We start from the raw sequence: 10,323 nt of genomic DNA on the forward strand, positions 1-10,323 counted from the left end.
CTGTCCTGCACTACTGGACTAGATTGCTCTTTCTTAGGTGAGCTCCAGCTTAAACTGTGTCCCCATGCTTCAGGTTCATGTTTCAAAGAAAAAAAAATGCTTTTATAAAATCCTAGAACCACACCCATTGAGGTAAGAAGCTCCAACTGTCACAGCTACTGGGAACAGAGACCGAGAAAGAAGATTCAACTCTCCCATCTCATGCTAATTCCCAGGCTTAAGATAGTTAGAATTTTCTACACATTGAAATTTTGGCAAACTGACTTCTCAAAAGTCTCATATGTGGTTAATACGACTCCACTCTACACTTAGTAAATTATCCTCATGGCAGATCTTAAGTCAACTGCAGCCTTCTTTAGTTGTACCTCACTTATAACTCCATCTTGTGGTTTACCCTACTAGCTGGTAATCAGCTGGTAATTTGCCATCCAAAGTTAGTTGATTAAACAATAATAGCTACCAGCGTAGATCATGTGCAAGGTTCTTAACAGACTTTGTCAAATTTAAACCTGAAGGGTGGGTATTATTATCTCCATTGTATAGACTTAAAAAAAAAAAAGGAAGGTTCAAACAACAATAACAAAAATAAATGAAAAAAACCAAACCAAACAAAAACAAACATGTAGATACAGAGAACAGAGTAGTAGTTACCAGAGGGGAAGGTGCAAAATGGATAGAGGGGATCAACTGTATGGTGATGGATGAAAACTTAAATTTTTGGTGCTGAGCATGCTGTACTGTATACAGAGGTAGAAATATAATGTTGTACACATGGAACTTATAAACCAATGTTACCTCAATTAAAACAACAAAAAAGAAAGGAAGGTTCAGAGGAACCTGTCTGAGGTCACACAGACAGTAAGAGAACAAGATCTTATGCACATGTAGACTCCAAAACTGTTCTTTATCCTTTACCATGTTATCCACGTACAAACAACCATCAGTAATTTCATTTTAGAGCTGGGAGTCTATTCAGATGCAGTAAAGTGCAATAGATAATAGAATAAAATTTAGAACCAACTTAGGCCTTATTCCTATGTTAGCTTCTTACTTGAGGGTGACCCTGGGAAAGTAAGGTAACCTCACTTCTCTGTGACTCAGTTTCCTCATCTTCAAAATGGGGATAACAACAGAAACTACCTTATAGAGGTGTTGTAAAGATCAAACGTGTAAATGCACAGAAAGTTTTTGGAGGTGTCTGGCACACAAGTGCTCCACTGCTTCATAAATGTTAGGTATTAATACTGCATATGTGACTGCTGGGGACATGATTTCCCCTTGTCAGTTCTGATCAAGTCTAGGATTCTGGGGGCACTGCTTTCAAACTGTATGGTGTGGCTTCCTTGAGACCTCTTACTGATCAGGTAGTATTAATTATGTGGCCAACACCAAATTAGGCAGATGCAGGATAAAAAGCAGCATAAGATAGTTTCACTCTGCATAAAGAATTTCTAGCTAGAGTCAAGTTACAAAAGAAAAAGGCACAGCCAAATAGCTGAAGCTAAACGGGTGACTGGCTGCCCACAAGGAGGCCTAGCACAATGGATGTAACTGCTTGGTTTCATCTTGTCCAGCCCCTGGCCCTCTTCATTGTATGCCTAGAAATCCAAGTTCCTTGGTGCCTCTTCTAGTTATCTATCCCTGCCTAAAAATATCACCCCAGAATTTCGTGGCTTCAACCAGCAGTGGTCATTTACTATCTCTCACAGTTTCTGGGCTCTGGGAATTGGGAGACAGTTAAGTTGGGTGGTTCTGTCTCAGTGTTTTTCACGTGTTTGCAGTCAGTTGGTGGCTGAAACAGGAACAAGAGGTTGGATCTAGAGTAACAGGAGGCATTTCACTCTCTTCATATAGCCTCAGGCTCTCTCCATGTGGTCTCTCCAACCTGGTAGCCTCAGGGTAGCCAAACCTCATACTTTTTTTTTTTTTAGTTTCTCACTGCTTATAAAAGTTTTATTTACACTACACTATACCCAAATACATGTGCAATAGCATGATGTATAAAAAACACAATGTATATACCTTAATTAAAAAATAATGCTGTTGGAAAAATAGCATGAATAGACTTGCTTGATGCAAGGTTGCCACAAACATTCAACTTGTAAAAAATACAGTATCTGTGAAGTACAGTAAAGCAAAGCGCAATAAAATGAAATATGCCTGTATCAAATTTTTTGATGTTTGATTAGTTCTAAATGCAAAATGCCTGTGTGTGTGTGTGTGTGTGTGTGTGTGTGTGTGTGTGTGTGTGTGTGTGTGTGTATGCATGCAGGCGTCCATGGTGACAGGGTAGAGATAGTGGGGCGGTTGATAAACCTAAATCCAAACTTTATAGTAGCCCAACTGCTAATCAATTAAAAAATTCAACCACAAGCAGACCTCTTACTTGATGTTCAGGGATCCGAAGGGTGACTGTCCCAGACAAAATAGGCAGAAGCTTTCCCCAGACACCAAAGTCACTTCTACTGCATTCTCTTTGTCAAGGCAGTGACAAAAGTCTGCCCAGCTTCAACTGGAGAGTACACAGGCCCCACCTCTCAGTAAGAAGAAAGTCAAAGCATTTGCATGAATGTTTTAAATCACCACAGTGCCTCAGAATTGTTTGTATCCAGGATGTATCCAAATTCACAGGGCTATAACATCAAATTGGAAAGTTAATTTATAATTAGAATCACAAACTGAAGCCAGCTTGACATGCCTTTTTTAACAGATAGGCTGTGCTAGATGCCAAAATATCAGAAAGTCAAATGCTGCATATGGAATGAGACAAGAAGAAAAAAAATATTTGAAATGTTTAATATCACTAGGAGTTCACCTCCTCACTGTTAGGGAGATCAGGTTGGCATGACTGGGCTTTTGTTTTCCCAGACAGTATTGCATTGATGTGCCAACATTTGTTTCTCCCTGCTTACCTAAAATTTTTGTTGCCAAATATATTTCCTCCAAATTGAACATTTAAAAAAATGTTATTATGATACCCACTATGTTTTGCTGTCCTGGGATGAGTGTCTCTTTAACATGCCTTTCCAAATCTTTGTGCTTAGAGGATAATCTTATTTATGTAACAGGAATGAATCTCAAACTAAAATTTAGTTGTTCAAGAAATATTCAGTCGTTTATTCTTGAAATCAAATTAAAACTGACCTCAAGTGCTAAACCCACAGGGCCAGTGAGATATTCAACCCTAATCATTCTTCAGACTTCCCCTCTCCCAGTTTTGGCCCCCAATCCTGGGTCTAATGGTGATCCCTATGCTGCTCCTGGTCCTAATGCCCCTCTCTGTTATTTCTTTGCTATACTTGAAACATAGCAATCTTCAGCAAGGCTGGAAACCACATAGCTCAAGTCTAGCCTAACCTGCATTCTTGCCAAATCCCTAGAAAATTGCTACCAAATGGTGTGCTGATCCTAGATGTGAGCAAGACAACTGTTAAAGTTTTTAAAAAGTCATAAAAACATAGAGATTCTGTGTAAAAAAAATGATACCTTTTAAAATCTCATCCCCCAAAATAAAGTACTTAGGAATAAACCTGACCAAGAAGGTGAAAGATTTATATGCTGAGAATGACAAAACATTAATAAAGGAAACTGAAGATGATTCAAAGAAATGGAAAGGTATCCCATGCTCTCAGATTATAATTAATATTGTTAAAATGGCCATACTACCCAAAGCAATCTACAGATTTAATGCGATCCCTATCAAATTACTCATGACATTCTTCACAGAACTAGAAAATATAAATTTTATATATGGAACCATAAGACTCAGAATTAACGAAGCAATCCTGAAGAAAAAGAACAAAGCAGGAGGTATAACCCTCCCAGACTTCAGACAATACTACAAAGCTACAGTAATCAAAACAGCATGGTACTGGCACAAAAACAGACATATGGATCAATGGAACAAAATAGAGTGTCCAGAAATAAACCCACACACCAATGGTCAATTAATCTTCGACAAAGGAGGCAAGAATACACAATGGAGAAAAGAGTCTCTTCAGCAAGTGGTGCTGGGAAAGTTGGACAGCTGCATGTAAATCGATAAGTTAGAACACATCCTCTCAGCATGCACAAAAATAAACTCAAAATGGCTTAAAGACTTAAACATAATACATGATACCATAAAACTCCTAGAAGAGATCATAGGCCAAACATTCTCTAACATAAATCATACCCATGTTTTCTTAGGTCAGTCACCCAAGGCAATAGAAATAAAAACAAAAATAAACAAATGGGACCAAATCAAACTTACAAGCTTTTGCACAACAAAGGAAACCATAAACAAAATGAAAAGACAGCCTACGGAATGGGAGAAAATATTTGCAAATGATATGACCAACAAGGGCTTCATCTCCAAAATATACGAACAGTTCATACAACTCAACAACCAAAAAAACCAAACAACCCAATCGAAAAATGGGCAGAAGACCTAAATAGACATTTCTCCAAAGAAGACATACAGATAGTCAGTAGGCACATGAAAAGATGCTCAACATCACTAATTATTAGAGAAATGCAAATCAAAACTACAATGAAGTACCACCTCACACCGCTCAGAATGGCCATCATTAAAAAGTCTACAAATAACAAATGCTAGAGACAGGGTGGAGAAAAGGGAACCCTCCTACACTGTTGGTGGGAATGTAAGTTGGTACAGCTACTATGGAAAAAGGTATGGAGGTTCCTCAGAAAACTAAAAATAGAATTACCATATGACCCAGCAATCCGACTCCTGGGCATAAATCCAGACAAAATTATAATTCAAAAAGATACACACACCCCTATGTTCATAGCAGCACTATTCACAATAGCCAACACATGGAAACAACCTAAATGTCCATCGGCAGATGAACGAATAAAGAAGGTGTGGAACGTATATACAATGTAATACTACTCAACCATAAAAAAGAACAAAATAATGCCATTTGCAGCAACAATGGATGCAACTAGAGATTATCAGACTAAGTGAAGTAAGTCAGAAAGAGAAAGACAAATACCATACGATATCACTTATATGTGGAACCTAAAAAGAATGGTATAGGGACTTCCCTGGTGGCACAGTGGTTAAGAATCCGCCTGCCTAATGCAGGGGACACGGGTTCGAGCCCTGGTCTGGGAAGATCCCACATGCCGCAGAGCAACTAAGCCCGTGCGCCACAACTACTGAAGCCCACGCGTCTAGAACCCTTGCTCCGCAACAAGAGAAGCCACTGCAATGAGAAGTCTGCATACTGCAACAAAGAGCAGCTCCCGCTTGCCGCAACTAGAGAAAGCCTGCATGCAGCAACGAAGACCCAACGCAGCCAAAAATAAATAAATAAATAAATATTAAGAATGGTACAAATAAACTTATTTACAAAACAGAAACAGATTCACAGATGTAGAAAACAAACTTATGATTACCGGGGATAAGGGGGTGGGAGGGATAAATTGGGAGATTGAGATTGACATATACACACTGCTATATATAAAATAGATAACTAATAAGGACCTACTGTATAGCACAGGGAACTCTACTCAGTACTCTGTAATGGCTTACATGAGAAAGAATCTAAAAAAGAGTGGATATATGTATATGTATAACTGATTCACTTTGCTGTATACCTGAAACTAATACAGCATTGTAAATCAACTATACTCCAATAAAAATTAAAAAACAAAATAAAGTGACTGCAGAAAAATGAGATGAAGGAGATAATGGTCAATGTAACCTTAAAATTTGTTTAAATATGATACACACAAAGTTTGTCTTCAAAATTCATAGCAAAATTCATTCTCCTTTCTGCTGAAAAATGTCAAAGATGCCATGAGACTAAAATGTTTAGTTAGTCTGGGAGGTTACACTATGGCTCCTAGTATTTAGAAAAACTGGTTGAAAAAAAAAAAAAACAACTCAGGCGATTAAGATCACACAAATAGTTCTTGACAAGCTCTTGCTAGTAAAATGTTTGTCTTTCTCAGTAGAATTACCCAGATATCAATAAACATTATTTAACTAATAACTAATTGATGATAAACAATTTCTGCATTTTAACTGAGAGGCAGTTTAGCAGAGTGAATAATAACCTGCCCTCTGAAGCCAGACTGCCTGGATTGAAATCTCAGCTCCACCACTTACTAGCTGTTAAGTTTCTGAACTTCTGTAGTTTGCACATTTATAAAATACTAAAGTAAAAAAAAATAGATTCTGCACTCCAATTACTCTCCAAATAACTGCAATTTCACATTCCTTCACATTTTTTAATTGAAGTTCCATTGATTTATAACATTTTATAAGTTTCATGTGTACATTATATTTCTATTTCTGTATACACTCAAACATGGTCACCACTGATAGTTTCCATCTATTACCATACAGCTGATCCACTTTACCTATTTCACCCTCTCCCCCACTGCCCCTTACCCTCTTGTAACAATTACTCTGTTCTCTGTACCTCTGTGTTTGTTTTTATTTGGTTTGGTTTGTTCATTTACATTGTTTTTGTTTGTTTGTCACTCTTTTTCAGAGAGACAAGAAATGTCTTCTACCTAAGCAGGATTTCATAATTTCTATAGATTAGTGACTGCTGAGTATTTTCCATTCTTCTCTGTTCTGAATGAAAGCTTTTATGGTATTTATCCTGTCCCTGATTTATCATTGCATATTCAATGTATATCTCAGATCACAAAAAGGAACATCTGGATCCTATGGAGAAGAGGACAGATCACCCAGAGACCCTGGATGCTCAGCTGGATGCAGTGCCTGGATTACACTTTGGGTTATCTTGCTTGAGGAGAAGGGTTAATGTGTTCCAAATGTGGGAAAAAGCACAAAATGGATATTTGGTGACCATAAGGATAAACACTGGAAGAGGCTGTCTATCTGTTCACAAACTGGGATCTTCTTCTTCCTGGGTACACAGCTAGAATACACCATTGAGTATTACCTTTTACCTTTCAGTTAGGTGTGGACATAAGATGGAGTTCTAGCCAATGAGATGTGAACAGAAGTGATATGTGCCACTTCCAAGCTGATGCATACAAACGGTATCCTTGATGTCCTCCATGCCTTTTCTCCTCTGCTAGCTTGATGCAGATGAGCACAGTTGTCTTGGGAGCCACATTTGGAAGCGGGAGATTATAGTCAGTGCAGGATAAAGATATATGCAACATGAGGGTTCCTAGCAGTTTCAGATGAGCCTCCACGTGTAGTAGGTAGGAATTTATTCAACATGCTCAGATGTGTAAGAAATATCCATTTGCTATTTTATTTAAATAAAATTAAACCTGAATCCAAATCCAGGTGCCATCCCATCAGGCTGTTGGAAAATGCAATTTTAGCTTTTATCAAGGCTTCTACACAGTCTCTTCAGGTCTGGCACTTCTGCTGCTTCCCAGTCCTGTTTGTGACTCACTTGGTGAGTCTGAGAGCCCCTGTGCATGAGATCCAGACTCCTTGAGCCCCTCAAAGGGCTGTCATGTCCCTGATCTCACCAGGACCCTCAACTTCTTGTTTTTGTCCAACATCAGCCCCAATCTCAAACTTCCTCTTTCTCCTTCTCTCCTCTCTTCAAAAGCAATCTCTCTCTCTCTCCTTATGTGAGTTGTGGGACAGACAAAATTATCATTTAACAAAGGGAAGGTGGAGCTAATGACTTTAGCCATCCAATCTCTATGTGTTTTGTAAAAATCTATGAGGAAGTTATAAAACGTAACAACTGTTTGAAATGAAGGAAGAGAAAAATATGCAGAAAACATTATTATTTCAAAAGAACCATCATGGTACCTTTATATCAAACACTGGAGTCTTCCCCCAGGTGTAGCTGGGGCGAGTTTTCATGAACACACTTCAGCTAATCACAAAATGATCACATAAAACAGTGACCTTTAATTTATAAATGATAGGTGGTGACTATTCATATGAATTGAGTACAATTCTATATATTAATCAATTTATATAGGTTCTTGAATGTTTATTTACTCAGAGGTTGACAAGTTTCCAGAAGTATGACAATGACTGAACTTTGTGTAGGAATTCTGTGAAGCCTAAAGAAAAAATTTTGAATGACACATGAAAAGAGAAATCTAATAAACTGTGAGCTCAAAATAAATGCTGTGAAAACAGAGATGCGCAAAGAGCACTAAGGGGAAAAAAGATCACTAAGAATTAGACAAAAGTAAAAGATTCCAACAAATACCCATAATTAACAGACCATAATCGATACAGATGCACATGTGGTGAGTATGTGACAACTGTGAGCACTGAGATGCAGAACATTCAGGACAGGAGTTACACACGAAGAGTAAATACACAGAATGCTGTAATGAAGGAAAATGTTTTACTTCATTCACTCTCTGAGATACCTGCTCTGTAATGAGAGCTGCTGCCTAGGAGACATGAGAAGCAAAACTCCACAAAGAAGATAAAAGATTGTATAATTCAGCACTGGCACTTGTCTCAATGGATTTCTAGATCAAAACTCTGCCTGGAAATGGTTCCTAGTTCTTTCAATGCTCAGTCAGAGAGAAAATGTGTTCCTGTTGTATTAATAATTCTTAAAACATGCTGAAATGATGTATGCTGAGGCAAAACATCTAGGTTTTCTTACATCTTAATTCTCAGGAGATACATGAATCTCACCTACCCCACCCCACCCTCATGCACTGATGAGATACATGAAGCAATGAGAGAATAACACAATACACTATATAGTTTAGCTAGAGTATAAGGTGTTATTTATTAATAATTTGTATTTGATTATGATTAAATAATTATTCAATAATTGCTAACTGTGTGAAAACTATCAGAACAGTAGATATTAGAGTAGGACCTTCATATATGAGATCTGGGCCCATCAGGGAAGGCTTTATGGAAAAAGTAGACCTTGGTGAGAGTCCTGAAGATGCTGCAGAATGTGTGAATATAGGAAGGAAAGGAGTATGTACTAGAATCCCAGTAATCATTTTTAGTATGATTTGGATTTGGAATGCTACACACACCATTCATAAACTTGTAAATTTTGATTATGACTGAAAAGGGAGAGAGTTTTCTGGAGCATGCTGAAGGCATCTTTTAATCCTCATGTAATTTAGTAATAATATCTTAGGCACTACAACTCATTATTACATTTCCCTGGAACTTGTTATTTGATGCATCTGCTTTTGGATAAAAACAAAGATTAGCTGAAGTTTGATATTAAGTTTATCTAAATTTGGATGCAATACTTGCTAAGCATAAATAATAAAACAGACTTTATCTCCTGGTCTTTGAGGTAATGTATCAAGTATGTAAATCCTCAAAAGTGAAAGTGGTAGCAATAAATAAATAAATAAAAGCACTACAAGGGTAAATGAAACAGTTATACTAATTTGGCAGAAACTTATAAAATGCAATAGCCCATGGAGATCACATTTATCATTTTGATGCACTAGTAGAAACTGAATATGAGGCAAATATTCACAAAGTCGACAATTCAAAGTACTTCAAGACACATATACTATCACTGTTTTGGAGACTTACTTCCCTAATAATTATGAGAAAATGAGGAGAATGAGTAGGTTTCTATGACTAAGTGCATATGATTTAAAGTTTACAAATTATACATGGAAAATTACAAATACAATTCTAGCTGTATATAATATACGTGACCTATAGTAATGACAACCAAACAATCCAAAAAAAGTATTGATTTTTAAAAATATAACTAGAGGGCTTCCCTGGTGGCGCAGTGGTTGAGAATCCGCCTGCCGATGCAGGAGACACGGGTTCGTGCCCTGGTCCGGGAAGATCCCACATGCCGCGGAGCAACTAAGCCCGTGAGCCATGGCCGCTGAGCCTGTGCGTCCGGAGCCTGTGCTCCGCAACGGGAGAGGCCACAACAGTGAGAGGCCCGCATAACGAAAAAAAAAAAAAAAAAAAAAAAAAAAAAAAAAAAAAAAAAAATATAACTAGAGTACATATAAAATAACTACAGCATCTTAGAACTAGCAGAGAGAAAACAGTTACGGATTATTCCCTATTCCCATGCAGTGTAAGAATTGTTTTTATAGTATCGCTCACAGATGGCCAGATACCTTCTGCTTGAACAAGTGTGGTATCTCACTGTTTCTCTAAGAAGTCTATTTGGTACAGCTGTAATTCATGGGGAGTTTCATTTTCTGCTTAACTAGAAGTTACCTCCCTGTGACTTTTATTTTTTGATCCGAGTTTTGCTCTCTGAAGCTTCAAATAAATAGTTTAATTCAAATCAGTTCAATTAATAAATATTATAGAATAGCTCTGCCAGGGACTGAGGTAGGTGCTGGCATACAACGATGAATAAGACACATTTCTTTATCTCTCCC

Source organism: Kogia breviceps, chromosome X, assembly GCF_026419965.1.
Source record: "Kogia breviceps isolate mKogBre1 chromosome X, mKogBre1 haplotype 1, whole genome shotgun sequence".
NCBI lineage: Eukaryota > Metazoa > Chordata > Mammalia > Artiodactyla > Physeteridae > Kogia > Kogia breviceps.